At 42.4% G+C, this 16,806-nt stretch overlaps 1 protein-coding gene across 8 annotated transcripts in view; it reads right to left on the reverse strand.

Moving 5' to 3' along the window:
• The window catches only part of TTLL5 (tubulin tyrosine ligase like 5), a 1,306,640-nt gene that overhangs the window by 1,216,739 nt on the left and 73,095 nt on the right, over positions 1 to 16,806 (reverse strand). For all 8 annotated transcript variants that reach the window (XM_085626706.1, XM_085626705.1, XM_085626700.1 and 5 more), the window contains one exon: positions 9,396 to 9,459. The gene's annotated coding sequence lies outside the window, so the exon portion shown is untranslated. The remainder of the gene's footprint in view (positions 1 to 9,395; positions 9,460 to 16,806) is intronic.

Consider the following 16,806-nt stretch of genomic DNA (forward strand, 5'->3'; position numbering starts at 1 on the left):
CAGTCATTACATCGCAACATCCTTTACATCGCATGTCATTACAATGCAGCCATTACATCCCATGTCACTACAACGCATGTCATTACAACGCATGTCACTACAACGCAGGCATTACATCGCAAGTCATTACAATGCATACCATTACAACGCATAGTACCCTTACACTATCCAACACTTACCCTACTGTTGCACTCACTGGAGTTAGAATAGTAATTTTTACACCTACACTATCCAACACTTACCTTAAATGCGATGTAATGGTATGCATTGTAATGGTATGCGTTGTAAAGGTATAATGCGATGTAATGGAATGCATTGTAAAGGTAGTTTCTAAAAATGCGATGTAATGGCATGCGATGTAAAATAATGCATTGTAAAGGATGTTGTGATGTAAAAACTGCGTTGTAAAGGCATGCATTGTAAATGTATGCGTTGTAACGTCATACATTCGTACTATGATGTCATAACACATGTTAAGCTTCTCTACAACAGCCGTCCATGAGCACCCCTCATCATCAAACTCCACAGACTCAATCCTAGTACAATACTGAAGTTTAGTATGTTTATTAAAGATAACAAAGGCTACATTTGGGAGAAAGCAGCCCATGGGGGTGGCATAGGTATTTAATGGCCGCAGGCTCCATGGATACTCTGTGGGCGAAGGAGAGCTTGGGTCCATAGTCTACAGATGTCAGGGACGCATCAGGAGGGGAATTAGAATTCAGGAGTCACTGAGATGTTGTGTATCCAGTCATGGCCTGTTCTGGGCATCTCTAGTATCAGTATCTTGAAGACTCTCTCTAACTGTAAGAAGGCCTGGCAGAGAGAGAGAGCAACGGTGCATACTTCAGGTTGTCCCAGGTCCAAAAAAGGTGGCTAAAGTGTTGGGAGGGCCTTCAATGCTGGATTCCTCTTGAACTGCAGGTGGGGAGGGGGTGGAGGGGAGGAGAACTCCGGCACAACAGATCTTTGTGCTGTTTTAGAAGTGCAAAAAAGGTACATTTTCCAGGGTGGACCAGCCTAATGTGTGCCTAGGTGTACAACGCCCCAGGCCAGGTTTTGCACTCTAATGTGAACTCTCAAGCGTACAGGTGTGAGAATGTGACGGAACCCTGTCAATATAGGCCTTGAACATACTCAGTCCTACTTGAGTCAGCTAACCATTGACAGAGCCATGATAACAAATTAAAAGACACTTTGAACTACAAACTTTCCCAACAAACCTTTGTCTCTTGGTCTTCAGAGCCTTGCTGCATCCTAGTGACCTGGATATAGATCATTCAGAACAAGAACTTAACCTTACAGCCTTGTTCTGAGCCAGAAACAAGCAAAGTTCAGGGTAGAGACATCTAGACTTTTAGCCAAGGGTTTGTTTGTTGTATATGATCAGTAATAAGGCAATAAGAGCAGAAATCGCAATAAGCTAATTTACTCAGAAGGAGGTCAAGCCTGGGGATGCATAAGTCTTGATTATATAACACAGCATTTTTTTCTGTTTCTTATAAGTTTTGACCAAATGGATAATGTGCCTAATTGACTCATTTTTCGGTTCCCCTAAATCACTTTCTTGAGGCATCTAAGTATTTCTAAACCATGTTTGTAGACTACTCTCTATTTAATAGCTATGCACAGCAATTTGTTTGTTTAGAACCTGGCTGCTAGAGCTTCTTAATTCTGTCATGCAGAAATGAGCGCACTACATCTATACTTGAGCTTGACGTCCAGCGACTCATGGTAAATGATTGCCTTGATCACATTTTTTCTAATACCCTGTGCATCCGGAAGCATTTTACCTATACCTTTAAATCTTTCATTTTAAAGGCTTACTGTGGATGCACACACACAAATACACAAACACCCTATTATGATACATACCAATGTATACAGACATTTGGTAAAGCTCAGCAGAAAAGCTAGGTTGGGACTACTTTCTGAAATATTTAATTAGTTCAATTTGCTGCCTATGTAGCTGTAGCGGAAGAGTGTAAGAGAGGGCACAACAACAGATAAAGCATGACCACATAATAGAAATGTTTTAATGCGTCGTACAATCAGTAAGAGAAGTCAACCTGGAGGTGGGGGGGGGCAAGTAGGTCAATGTTCAGGGAACAATTTTTGAAGAAAAGTAGTTCAAGTGAAGACCCTAGGCACCAAGCAAAGCAACTTGAATTAGACATAGCTACGAATAGGCAAACAATGAAGACCAAAACAGGCCTGACAGAACCTGCAGAACTTCCTGAAGTTTAAAACAAGTCACTCTCTTAAACCTGCGGATGGATGAGCCTTGAAAGCCTAAATAGCAGGCATTATCATAATAGCAACTTAAAACAACTATCACATTTGTGGTGTGTGTTTTGAGATGAACCAGGATGAGCTGGAAGATCTTCTTCTAGATCCCCATCTGTTGGTACAAGGATGATACTACAACATTGATCTGTGCAACAAAAAGCCCAGAAGCTTTACCTTATCAACTAGAGACAGCACATGCTCATACAGAGAGTTCCCAATTCTGAGGACCAAGAGACCCCTGCACTAGCAACAAAATCCCATTTTGGAAGCATTAGGTTTGAGGAAATTAAGTTTATCTAGTGCCAGATAGTGGAGATACAAGTATGTATCTGTTTTTAAATATCTCCTGCTGATTTATAGGATCACTAAATGATACGAATATTGTCAGCATAGGTAATACCCTTAAATCTAAAAGCCTTGATGATTTTAACAGGTCGACAGATATAGATATTAAAAAGTATATAGGGCAGAGAAGAACCTTGAGAGATTATACGTTTAACATGAGAGAAATTTGAATGTCAGGGAGAAAGAGTAAAAGATTTACTTCTCTCAGAAAGAAAAGAAAACTTCTGACAGGCAGTCCCCAGTACACTCCCCTTCCCAAGTCGAAACAAGATGAAATGACCCACCATATTGAATTCGGCCGAGAGATCCAGCAAAATTGAAACACATGGGGTATTTTCATCAACACCCAGTCTAAGCCTGTTAATAGCAGCCACTACTGTTGTCTCAGTCACCATCCCATGTAGGAACCCCACCTGGATCATGTCTTATAGATGATAATCTTCAAGAAATTTAGCAAGCATGGGTTTCGGAATAGTCTTCAATCTTGGAAACAGCCAGGAGGAGTAAAACTAGACTGTAACTAGCTATGACGATAGGGTCTGATTACGTTTCTTTTGCAGAGGTTGTACAACAGCCTCTTTCCTATGTTTAGGCTCACTCCCTGATGTAAAGTCTGCATTAAGAGTGGAGAGAGAAGCTAGTACTAAAGATAAGCTAAAGATTTTAATACCTATACTGGGCAAACATTATCTAGTAAGCCTGACTTATAAGCAGTGAATATGCAATGAACCTCCTCTTCCACGATCACAGGGACAACTCCCATTGGAGCAGCAAGAGTTGGAAACTAAGTCATCTTGCAATTCCTTTCCTCTGTAATGACATGTGTCATTAACCTGGAGAAAACTTTCATGTAGGGCCTTGATCATCTAATATAAAAAAGTAGCTGGGTGATCACATGGAGACTGTAAAGTTATAATTGTTGTGCTGATACAATTGAAATTGCTAAGCCAAGAGATAGCCTGGAATAAGGCTCTGTGAAAACTGGTGACCTGCGTGGAAGAAGGGCCCTAAAATGTTATTGTGGGCTGTGTGAGGTATTGCTTATAGGTTTTTAACTCTTAGGAAAAAAGTCAGATGTGCTTCCTCAGAGAAGGACTGCCACCAAAGTTATTTGGATTACCATACTTTAAAATGTTCCTTTCTTACATCAAGCATATTCCAGGCATTGGCATGTTTCCACTTTGTTATAGAGCTCATCATAGGAGGAAGGAGCTAGTCAAAGATTTCACTGAGAGAGGCACTCAAATTGTGACACAGTTTATCAGGACCAAGAGGGGAGTCAAGACATTCCCAGAGATTTAAAAAGATCACAACTCTGGGAGAAATCAAATTTGTCCCAGAAGCGTAACTTACTCTTCTCAGAAAATGACTTTATTACATGCTGCTCCTATAATTCTGCCAAGGCAAAGGTGATACATCTGTGGTCTGTCCATGTAGGTAAGAAGACTTTTGATGTTTTCACCCTTTTTTTGTGAAAAGTAGATCTAAATTTTAACCTGCATGATGGGTAGGACCTCTAACCTCCTTTTTAAGATGAAAGAAGAACATAGCCTGCAGTACGTTACTGATGGCTGAAAGTGGGTTCTTCAGCCCAATTATTAAATTCACCCAGCATGATGGTTATTGCTCCTTCAGTGGACACTGTCAAGAAAGGCCCTGTGGGCCAAAGACACCTGGCGTACTAAGATAAAATTGAACATGACTTTGGAGAGCATACACAACAAACAACTAGACTTAATAGGAAGGTCATTAACCCAATTAAGACTAACCATTAAGTTAGAGTTGAAGGCCAAAGCCACTCCTAGAATTTATGTTACAAGAAAGGAACCAGTATCCTTCAGGAACTGCAGTTGCAATGCCTGACCTCAGTTCTTGGTGGGGACACGACTCAGTGAAAAAGACAAGAGGTATTTGTTCTAGGAAATTATCCTTAGACAAAGACTTTTCTTTAGTAGTCACTGCCTCTTGGCTTAGCCCCCTACCCCTGCTAAAATGAATAAAAATGTTTCTGTCACTATAAATGCTGATCTTACCTTCTGTCAGCATGTCTACAAAATTGCTGGTACATGTTACTCCCTTTTGAAGAGATCTAGGGGCAATTTTATCGTCCCTCCAAGTTGCTGGGAGAAGGCTGGTGATCCAGACAGCTATGTCATTTTATTTAGGTACAAGAACGCAGTCTTGCTTAACTTGCTCAAATATTCTATCTGCAGCCTTCAGATTGTGCAAAATGCAGGTACCATCTCTGTTACTTAATTTACCTCAGCATGCCTCTGTTAATTCCCAGTTGGACTTTCTATACGGGTTACCAGTGAATAACTAGAGTTTGCTTAAGACACTCTGCATAGTGCACAAAGAGCTTGTTAAAACTTGTCCTCAGGATCTCAGCTCTTGGCTTCAGCCCTGTGTGCTCTCTTACATGCACTCTTGCTTGACTCCATGTTTTATTCCACCAGAAGAGGCAGAAGCTATTTTTTGTTCTAGCTTCAATTCCCATTACACCAGAAGTAAAAGACTCTGCCCATGATAGTACAGGGTGAACTGTGTGCCTCTGAGAGTACAACACATTATGCCAATAGATTTAGCACATTGGCGTCAGTTCTAATGGCATTGAAAATGCTGTTTTGTCATTTGCGTAGTGTCAGTGGAAGATTGTTACATAACTTAAAGCCCAGAAAGTGAAAGGTGCACTAAATTTCAGACCACACGGCAAAGGAGAGTCATGTACGTAATGACCAAATACACTATTCCCTTGGAGTGAGTGTGACTACAGGAAGGCATCTACTTCCTCTGAGCTGATAGTGCCTGCTTAGAAACCTAATAGAGGTCTTGCACCATTATTCAAGTAGGAGAGCCTTATGACTGTTTTTTCTTACATTCCCCTTTAGAATCTGATATGGGTAAGCAAGGAAGTCTAGGAGCCGCGACAAAAGCTGTGTGACCGTTAAGGCATTTTAAAATCGGCTAAAACATGTTGGCAAGATTAAGATGCTGGAACCAATGGATTCACAACTGGCATCTAAGTTACGTTTTTTAAACATGATTCGGGTACCCATTAAACAAATAAATTTAGAGCATACCCATAGCCATTTTTAAAACAAAACAGGACGTCCTGTAATTGTACAGAAAATTGTATATTTGAAAGATGCCAGATTTGGTTGAGCCCACCCAAGTGAAAATGAAATATCCTACTGGGGTGAGAGGAAACACCAATGATTAAGAATGCCACAATTTGGTGGGTGAGGAATTTCCTTTTAATATTTTAAATATTCTTGTAGGATTAGATAACGCACACAGGCATGAAATTGTTCCAGGGTTTCACATTCCACACCACTAAAGTAAACCTGTTTGATTTACAGATAGTGTACAAAAAGAAGATTTCCAGTTCTAAGATACCGCCCCCCCCCCCCCCCCCCCCCCGCCCCAAGTGGGATGCTGCTGCAGTGTCGCACAAGCCTAAATAACCCCAGCCCCTAAAAAGAATTCTAAACTAGGTAAAGAGTTTTAAAGTTTCCATTCTAGAGAGAGTGCTTAAATGGAACTTTTGTACACACAGTCTTGCAAGTTGGTAGGCTAGAAAACCCAACCATAAGACATATTGAGACTTTTTCATGGGTTTCTAAAGGGGGAAATGAAAGCACTTTCCTTAGGGAACACAACAATGCAAAACAGGTGCACACAACTGCATTGATTTTACAGGTCCTGGTCTAAAATTACAGCCATGGATGTCACTTTAGCTGCAGAACAGGGGGCTCAGCCATATTGGATGGCCATAAAGTATTACCATGGCAGATCTTAGTATGGTCCAAATGGAAGGCTAGGATTGATCAGAATTCTACTAGAATTATAGTCCATCAATTACAGGTTGGTCAAGATGATATTACTCAACTTGACTGCAAAGCTAGAGACATCTTTGTCCAGCAGGAAGACCACATGGGTTACGACATATGATAAGTCCTGACAGTCAATACATTTAATAGGGCTGGACAGGGGGTTGACATTGATGTTAACAACATCGGGATGGGGGTGAGGCCTCACAAAATGGCGGAGTAGACGCTTTCTGCCAAAGCTCCCATCAACTACCAGAATCCGTCATAATCCTGGAAGAGTTACCCCCATGATACAAAGCTGAGACAACTATCCAGCACTGACCACCAGACGCAAGATGGGCTGTGCTACCCCACAGCTGGCCTGCGGCGCCTGCCTGGCAGTGGTGGTGGTGGTGCCCCGCGAGAGGACTGACAGCAATTTCCCCTGCCATTCCCTGCCTGGATCGTGGACGCTGGAAGAGGCCGTGCTGACTTGCAGTGAAGTCCTGCTCTGTAGGGATCCCTTTCCCTGAGTGCAGGAGAATCCGACAACGGAAGTGCAGGTCCGTGGCTGGGGAGCAGACGAGAACGCCGTATAGCTGCTAGTGAGAGGCCGGAAACCCCTGCGTGGCCTCATGGGACGGCCGGATGCCGAGGGCTCTCCCCTCCAGGCCTTGATCAGCTGGGTGTGGTGTCGGGCACAGTCCCCACCAAATAGGCGGTGAGTGAGCAGGGGGAGAACAGAGCATGCCAGCCTGACTTGGGGAGTGGTCCCAGAGCTGCAACACAGCAAGTAAGGACGACTGGCCTAAATGTAATCACTGGCTGCATGTTAGCGAAAGTGACTAGTGCTCTAGGATTAAGTATTGAAAGGGTCGCAATCAGATTAAGTGGAGATGTACACACTGGATATCCCTAACAGAGGGGGTGGAGAGACTGGCGCCCGACAATGATTTACAGGGTGAAGTGGTGAACTACATACTTACACAGCAGGGAGTCCTGACTCTGTAACACGGGTAGACGAGGCAAGAGACCCCGAGACCTGTTCCCAGAACTAGTGGAGCTCTGTAAGTAGCAACCATTGCTCTCCTGCGGAGGGGCTACAGGGGTTGTATTGTCCAGGGGGTTGTTTGCCACCAGGAGCCAGCCACTGGTCACAGAAAAGCTCTGGAAAAAGACAAAGCCAGCAGGCGGCGGTGATAAGTGACACATACTGCTCCCCCTGAGGTGTTGGAGTAAGCAGACAGGCACGATGGTGAAAGATATAGAAACCGCACGTCCCGAACTAACAAAATCCTAAACTATGCTCAACCTCTACCCACAAACCAAGGTCTGGCAGAAGAAAGCACGAGTTAGTATGAAGAGGGGGCATGGCAACAGATAGATCAGACCCCATCCACAGCAGATATATTGGTGGCAATCCACACCACTGGAGATTAAATGGTCCATAAAATTGACTCTGTAGCTACTGATGTCAATCTACTCCACTGCGATCTGCGTAAAGGTCTCGGACAGAGTGACAGCCACGAGCAAGCGACGAATACCTTACAGGCGGAGGTGCAAAGAGGGTGGGGGGTTAAGTTTGTTATGGCAAAATAAATGTTGCCACCCGGTAGAAGGGAGCTTTGTTGACACATATACGATTATTGTAAGAAACGAAAGTTATTTGTTTTTTGTACTCAATATGATGAATGTGAAGCTTAAAATGCCAATAAAAAATATATATATTTTTTTTAAAACCATCGGGGATAATGATGATACTTTCGGCTCGCTTCATTATATAATGACATGCTTAGACCAGAAAGAGGAGATAATAAAGTACTGTAAATGGTCCTTCAAAAAGAGATTAGGACCATAGCAAGTAGCCCATTTAATTCCAAATTCGGGCACGTTCCTATTCAAAACCGAATGGTCCACCACAGCAAACGATGCACAGAAATCCAAAAGGATCACTCCAATTGCATTACTCTAGTCTATCATGGCTCTTATGGAAACAGCCATATGGGCTAGTGCTGTATCAGGCACTCTACCCAGATTGCCATTCATCATGCACATCCATCTCCTTCAGATAGTTGTACTTGTGTTTAACTACAAGCTGCTTTAAAATTTTACTCAGAGCTGAAAGTACATTTTTGGGGCAGTATTTGTTGACCTCTGATGCATGCAGATTACGTTTCTTCAATGAGTAGAAACTACTCCTGCCTTCAACTTAATAAGGACCACCACCACCCCAGAGCGCATGGAGACTTGAGATTCTAAGACATTTAATCTTTAAAAAAATAGAGGCAAATTACTTTAATATTGTGGTCGGAAGTAATTTGCTGATCCAAATTTTCAAAAGCAACCAGGGGACCTATATGTACCTGCAGAAGGAAGAAGGGTGACCAAATAACCTCTTATGAGCTTTGGTAGCAAGGCAAACTAAAAAAGGTTCTTCCAATAGGAGGAAAGCAATACATTTAATTATTCTGGGTACTGACATACGGGACAACAGAGTTTAACTCTGTGGTTCCGCTTATAGGTCACTGTTATACGCTGAGGTGGCAACTTGAACAGCATTTAGAGTTTTGGCCCCCCAAGTAATCCCACGATTCTCCCTATTTTAACACTGTAAGTAGCAGAATAATTAAGCTTATTCCTTTCCTCCTATTGGAAGAAACCTTTTCAGGTATCCTCTGAGTTAATTACCTACTACTATTAGTCCTGAGGGTGGTCTTGTATATTTGCAGACGTTGACATACATTCCACTACTTTCACATAGATTTGTCATCACTGGGATATATTTCATACACCACATTTCCGATCATTTTTCTTGTATTAAAACTGGATTGCATACTTCTATCTTCAGTGAAACACTATATGTAAATATGTACTAACAATACGCTGTATAGATGTGTACGTTTTGTTTTGTTGTTAAAAGAGCCCCTTGAAACCTCTTGTTCAAATACATACCAACTGATTGTCATTATATTGCTGGTACGCCTGTTTCTTCATTTAATGTTTTTGCTGCATGAATCTGTAATATCAAAGAAAAATCATGAATTTCATTTAGTGCATAGGCTTCTAAATGTATAAATATGTATTTACAGTATTTCTTTGTTTTTGTAAATGTTCCCCTTGTTGGTCCTTTAATTTAGTTTATCTTTACCCTAGCCACTAGAACAGAGGAACATCACTGTACCAAATCACCTAGAGGCATGTGATTGTTACACTTTTGCTTCTTACTGGCTTTGGTAATGTTTTATCTCTGCATAGATGCATTTCAATTTGTTGATGAAAAAGTAGCTATCGCATCACAGAAACAATGGGACAAAGGAACAGCACAAGGGGGACAGAGAGAGGATTCAGAATTTCACTGCCAGGCAGAGTTATATGATTCATTAAGGTGGCAACTGAGAAAATTGGCCTTAGCAGCTTTCCTAGCTTATCTGTAATGATGTCATGTAAGGTTGGATACTTCAAAGTCCTCAGTTTGGAACTTTAAAGGCATGCTCTGTTCAGTAAAAGGAAAACTCTCTAGTTGTTTGTATATTTTATTCTTTAGGAGTTATTTAGAAAGCAGTGCAAATCATTTTCCCTCTTAGCAGATCAGATGATAAAAGCAGGATGCAGGACACAGGCTTTCTGTAGAAAAATGTTACATCCCTCTCGATTTGCGAGTCCATCATCAGTGTATGGAAGGCTCCCTTTCACAATGGGTGTCCCAGCACGTCTGCTCCACCTCAGGGAATTCTTCACCCATGTCCTTAGTAAACACAGCTAGACTGGTATAAGGACCCTCCCCACTGGCCTGTTTTACTCAGTGTTCCCCCTCACAAGTTAATCTTGGGTTTAAAAGTGGCCAACTTACAACCATGGTAGTATTTCAATCTAAACCACCTGGGAGGAGGAGGAAGAGCCATTGTTCCAATGTGTGTAAGGTAACAACATGCTGCGATCCAAGGTCTAGCTTGGGCCACCATCCCATGGAGTGGACAGACTACATGGAACTCACTACTGCTGAATCCTCTGCCTGTCTGGTTGCTCTAACACAAAAGATGGAACCGCACAAGAAATGGCAAGGGTGGCATCAATCTTATTTTGTGGATGGATCTTCTCCTACACTAAGCCCAGTGTTTTGCCTACTATATGAATCTGTCTATACATCACACAGCACTTCAACGTTTAGCAATGTGCCATATCCACTTTCACACAATATGTTTAAATAATTGTGACACCAAGACCAATTTCCCTTCTCCCATACCCTGCTAAAATCTTAGAGGCATAGGTAGCAAAACATCTCGGTTTATTTTTAGAAGAGACTAATTATGCCGACCGTCACTAGGCAGTTTTTTGCCCCTCTCATTCAACTGAATCAATCCTTTCTGTGGTGACATTTGATACTGTGGTTCATAGGACTGACTGATCGAATCGCACCAATATAACGTGTATTTGTAAAGTGCACGTTCACTCTTGGGTATCTTGGCACTGAATAACAGATGTTTATTGTTACCCAACTCAATGGTACTCATTTTATCAACCTCAGTTGGATTAAAGGCTGAGTGGACCCGACGGGATTTGGACATGTGACCTTTAGGTCGAACACAGGCCCCTGCAGTGGAGGCATTAGTCCACTGAGCCACCAGCAGGCCTAAAAGCGACTGCCTACACTGGATGAAATCCTTTCTTTAGGACCGCACCCAGTCAGTTCGCCTTTTTCCTTACTGCTCAGCCAAAGTTCATGTGAACTGCAGAGTACCCCAAGGTTCCTCTCTGTCCCCTCATCTCTTTAACATCTATATTCGCCCCTTGATAAACAATCTTCAGCAGAAGAAGGTGAAAATATATAATTACGCCGATGACATGCAGTTGATTTTCACAATTGACGAGACATCAGACTTGAGGGAGTTCTTTTAGAACACTATGCTATATATCAGAGATTGAATGAACAGCAGCCAGATAAAACTCAACTCTGATAAGACAGAGATCGTCATAACTAATAACAAAATAAAGAACTGGAACCCTGCCTATTGGTCAAAAGAGATTGGTATTTCCCCAGCCCCTAGGGCCGCCATAAAGAGCCTAAGAATTCAAATTGACGAGAATCTGTCTATGAAATATCAGATAGGCACAGTAACGTCTTCTTGCTTCCTCCAACTCAGGAAAATCAGGAGATTCTTCTCTGTGGTGGCAAGCACTCAAATCATCATTGCGTTAATCGTATCCAGAGTTGACTAAGCAAACGCTCCCTACTTGGGACTCCCATAAAATCTAAATCATAGACCTCAAATGGCGCAAAACTAAGCAGCAAGAATCGTATTTCAACAACCGAGACACTGCCACATTAAGCCACTGATAAAAAAACTACATCGGCTTCCAATGGCTCAACATACTTTATTTAAAACAGGATGTATTATATCAAAATCTCCCAACAGCAAGTGCGCTAAGTAAATATCTGCCAGAATTCAAAAATATTACCCGAAATGCAACCTTAGGTCAGCCCAAATGAACCTTCTAATGGTGCTGAATTTTACACATAAGAGGCTGGGAGGGATATGTTTTTCTGTACTAGGTCCTCAGATCTCGAATTCATTCCCTACTGCAATCAGACTAGCAGAAATGTACATGTGCTTCAGAAAGATACTGAAAATGTGGCTCTTCTCAAAGGCATATAGCTAGGTACCTGACTAGATGACAGCTCATTAACCCAGCAGCAAGAGACCTGTTGGTGAACGTGCGCTATACAAGTCGCTTATAACATAACTAAGGCCCTCATTACGATGGTGGTCGGTCAAACCGTCATCGTATCGGGCAGCAGACCGTCAGACAATGAGTCACCAGTCCCACCTGCCCTTTATAATGTAACTGCCAGCAAAGCGATCGGAAAGTGCCGGTTGGCACTGCTGCCCAGGAAATGGACTGCAGCTAAAGCCACAGTACAAAAAAGCACTTTGCGCCCCATGTGGTGCCTAGCTCACGGTGCATGGATGCGTGGGGGGCACAACATACGTTCTGTCTTGTAATCCACCATTTTCCTTGTACAATACAATTACAAATCTAATGACAAATGTGCGCATGATTTTCCACAAAGCACACTATGATCTGAATACGCAATTTTCATAATACCATTAGGGTGTACACATATATATGAAATATATCACAACCATTGTATTTGTATACTTCCCTAGCCCTGAAGAAGTCGCGGGTTCATCCCCTGTTATGCTACAAAACAGGTGTTGGCTAGGAACGTTAAGAACTAATTGAAGAGAAGAGAGAAAAATAAAATAACTACGGAACTAAAGAAGACAGCTGTCATTTACATTATTGCTAACTGTCTATATACTGTCAGCGTGTGCAGGGTACTAGTATTTTCTTTGTATGTGGCCACCTGATCACTGACCATGAATGCTCCAGAGCCTACAGCTGAAGTCACAGTAGCTTCTAATATCACCCCTAAGCTAATAACAAGCTTCTTTCAGACGATTGGGAAGAAAGCAGTACCTACCCTCAACACCGATGTAGTTCCAGTCAACCAAATCTTGGGCAGAAGTCTATCTGGTAGTTTGAGGGTGATCCGAACCAAAGGTAAAACTAATCCTACCGATAAAGGCAATGGTAGAGAGAAGGAACTGAAATGTACTGACAAAAACAAGAGGATGTCAAAACGGAAACAGAAGCAGGGGGCCGAGACTAACTGTTTGGTTCTTACAAATCACTGGCTGCTCAAGTGGCCGAGCAAGCAGAGTCAGCCAATTCTTGTGCTCCAAAGCTGCTTGGTGTAGAAGGTGAATCCCTGATCACTAACTCCACTAAGCGTATTCTTTCAGACTGAGAAATTCATGAGACATGAACATCACGTACCCCCATGCAAAGAATCTCTGAGGGCCAACTCCCAACTATTTTTCGACTACACCCTTCTAGATGTGCCTATAAATGTAATGAACCTTAGAAAAATTACTAACGAAGGGGTTGGTAAAACAGAAGGAGATATAGCACTAAAAGCCTCTGGCTAGCAAAATCATTTCCCAATAGAAAGCAGCATAACCTCCTCTTTGCAATTGCTTTCCTGTTTTAACGTGCAAGAGCGCAGAGAGATCCTCTTGGGGGTTCTGTTAGCGCTTTATAAATCTCAATAAGATAACATAACATAGGGGGCTCTCAACCACATGACTTGATCTTTCTGAGTATCCCGGTTAATAATTATATTGAGAGTACTACTCTTAAGCTGGAAAATTCCCAAGATTTCATCACTTCGTAAGCTATGAATTCCCTGCATAGATTCTTGTCATCAATACTCCTATTGATGGAAAACATCCCTAGGCGGAGAGATTGCCCAAGCCAAGGAGTATTATAGCGGGGATGAGCAAAGCTGTAGCATGCATCAAGAGGAGTAGTGTAACTTCTGGGAGTGGTGCAAGCAAAGTCAAAGGAATTGAGAGTAATAGAAAGAAGGAAAAATACAGGAAGAAGCCAGGGAAAGAGCAAAGTTACCCTGCATTCTTATTAAAGTGGCTATTTTCTGACTCGAATGGGTACAAAAACAGAACTGACTCCAGCAGTTCTACGAGATCGGACGCCACTGAGAGCATGGGTGCCAAGGCATTGATTACCCAACTATCCCATTTTCCGGTCAAAGGCCACAAAGGGATCTGAGAGCACCAAAACTGTACAGTGGGATGGCAAAATCCGACGACCACAAGGAAGTGTTAAAACATCCAATACTGCCCAAGAAAATGTTGCTGAAGAAGAAACATCACCTCAGGAGAAATGGGAATATGGGACTAGAGGCTGGAATCCCACCTGAACCTAGTAGCACGATGCTTCTGATTGAGAGTCCTGGAGCCACTCAGAATGAGGGCAGTGGCACTAGGCCCCCTGAAGTACCAGGGGCTGCCCAAAGTCTAAATACATTAGCTCTACCATTCTTGGGGACAGGAAGAAAAGTCAAGGACAAAACAGTGTGGCTCACTGGTTAGCGTAGGCAGACCTGGAAGCAGAGGTCAGCCCGGGACCAGGGTTCAATTCCCGGCTCGGCTGGGTCTTGAGTCCATAAATTGTCCATGGACTCGATAATTCTCGCTCCAGTGCATACTCGATTCATGGGTTCACACTCTGCGACTCTGGGCAATAGCTTGCTTAATCTCCACAATGGCCCCTCGCGGTGGGATGCCTGGCTTTCACCTTGTGGATGCCCTGCTGGGTTATCTCACAGGGGAATACCAGGACGGGTTCCCTAAGCAAGCGCTTAGAGACCGGTTGGTGATTTGCGCTATATAAATATCTGCACATTTACATTTACATTTACATTTACAGTGAGTAGTGCCCCCTGGCTGGATAAAGCTGTCACAATTGCTAAAAAAATATAATTTAAAAAAACACCTGCTTCTTGGTATGTATCGTTCTCTTTCCAGATGGTGGGTCTACAAATCCCCTGAATAGGTCAAGGCTATTTTCTATGTGATCCCAGAGCTAAGGGTGGTGTCTTCAGGAGGGAGAGTAAAGCTGGTTGAACAACAATCTGGACCTGAACTGGGAGTTGGCAACATCCAAATGTCCAAAGTGGAGTTCACAGCAACAAGCATAACCAGGCTAGCACTAAATTATCTTGACAACTTATTTGTAATAGGAGTTGACACTCTCCAGTGTTACTACATAGATCATAGGAAGAAAGTACCACTGTGGCAAAACCGGTCCCAGAAAGTGTTTACCGGGATGTCAAGTTCCACCATTTATTGCCCTATTAGGAGTCCAGAAAAGCGTAATCAGCTGTGATCTAAAGTTAGTACCTATGATATCCTGTGTATTACAACAAATGAGAACTCAAGGGTAATCAAGCTTCCAAATTCTAGAGAAATGGTGACTGAGCCAGATTATCAAGACTGGATACGGATAGCGACAGCTCTGGCATGTAGCAGTAGATCCATGATAAGAGAGGAGTCCAATTGATTATTGAGGAACACATCATCGCCTACTGCTGTGAAACGTTTGTATGGGGTAGCTAGAGCTAACAAAGCTAACAGCATTAACAAAGACTGTTGGTACATTTTATTCCTGAAAACTGCGTGTCTGGCTTGCAAATTCGAGAATCAGAATTGGTTACAGTTTATAGCTCAACATGCTATATGCTGCTTTCAAGAAACATGGGCCCTAGCCGGAAACTATGGTTTCTTAGAAATAAGTATATTGGCAAAACGCTCTAGTAAGGGGTGCCAATCAAGGGCCTCTCAATATGGGTGTCTTGCAAGTTGAATTGTAAGATAAAGCAGCTTGGGTTATGCACCTCTCTCCCAATGTTTTGCATGAGAAGGTTTTCATTACTGTTTTAGAATTTGAGGTGGTCGATATTTTGAACGTCTATGTCCCACCTGGTTGGTCCACTGAGGTTCAGCAAATCTGAGGGAATTTTGTTGCCTATACTGAACAAAAGGGGTAAGCACTTGATACTGATATGTGGTGGCTTTCACACGCAGGCAACTGACATCATTGCCAATAGAGAGGTATTGATGGAAGATTATTGCCTATGTATGCATAAGCCAATTATGAGTCCTCTCAAACCAACAAAGATGGGTGAAGTCTTTTCAGAATTTTTGATAAGCCACCAACAGGCCCTCGGATTGTTCTGTCAAACCCACATATGACAATGGCAGAAAATCATCATTAATAGATTATACTATAATCCATATTAAACACTGGGAAAGTGTTCATTACCTGGCGGTTATTAGAAGAGTCGAGACTGATCAAGACCCGTAGTATTATGCATAAAACTGAGCCCCATGAGGGGCACTAAGATTGGCATGCTTAGTAAGGTGAACTACAGCCCTGGGGTCGTTCCAACTAATGGCAGGAAGAGAATAAGGTGGAATAAAGAGAAATAGAGTACAATTCCAATCCTTTAAAACATAATGACAAAATATGGAACCATAATCTTGAATACTCCGATTGATAGCAGTGCCAATATACTGTTGGCATACAACTCCATGGTGGTCAAAGCCAGTAGGGGTTAAGACTGCTTGTCTCATTGGTTGCTGGATGTTTTTACTCGGAAAGCTGTCTCACAAGACCTGATACTGTGCCATTGACATTGTAATTTGCAGAACAAAGCACATTTTCTAAGTTGCAGACAAGAGTATAAACACCTCTTAAATACTGAGAATGGTGCTGCAAGACATCCTTTTACCAGAATAGAGAGAGCGCTCTCTCAAGAAAAACACCAAGTTGTCACCTGTGTGGAGAAAGGGGCAGCTAATATACTGGATTGTCATATTGGCCCAGAGGCCTGAGTAAAGTACTGTAAAGTGCATTGCATAGAGTCGAGGCCATCAGTGCTTCTGATTCCCAGCTAGTTAGAGAGAACGTTTATAAGGATCATATTGCAATTAAAATC

The sequence above is a fragment of the Triturus cristatus genome, chromosome 9 (assembly GCF_964204655.1).
Source record: "Triturus cristatus chromosome 9, aTriCri1.1, whole genome shotgun sequence".
Lineage (NCBI taxonomy): Eukaryota > Metazoa > Chordata > Amphibia > Caudata > Salamandridae > Triturus > Triturus cristatus.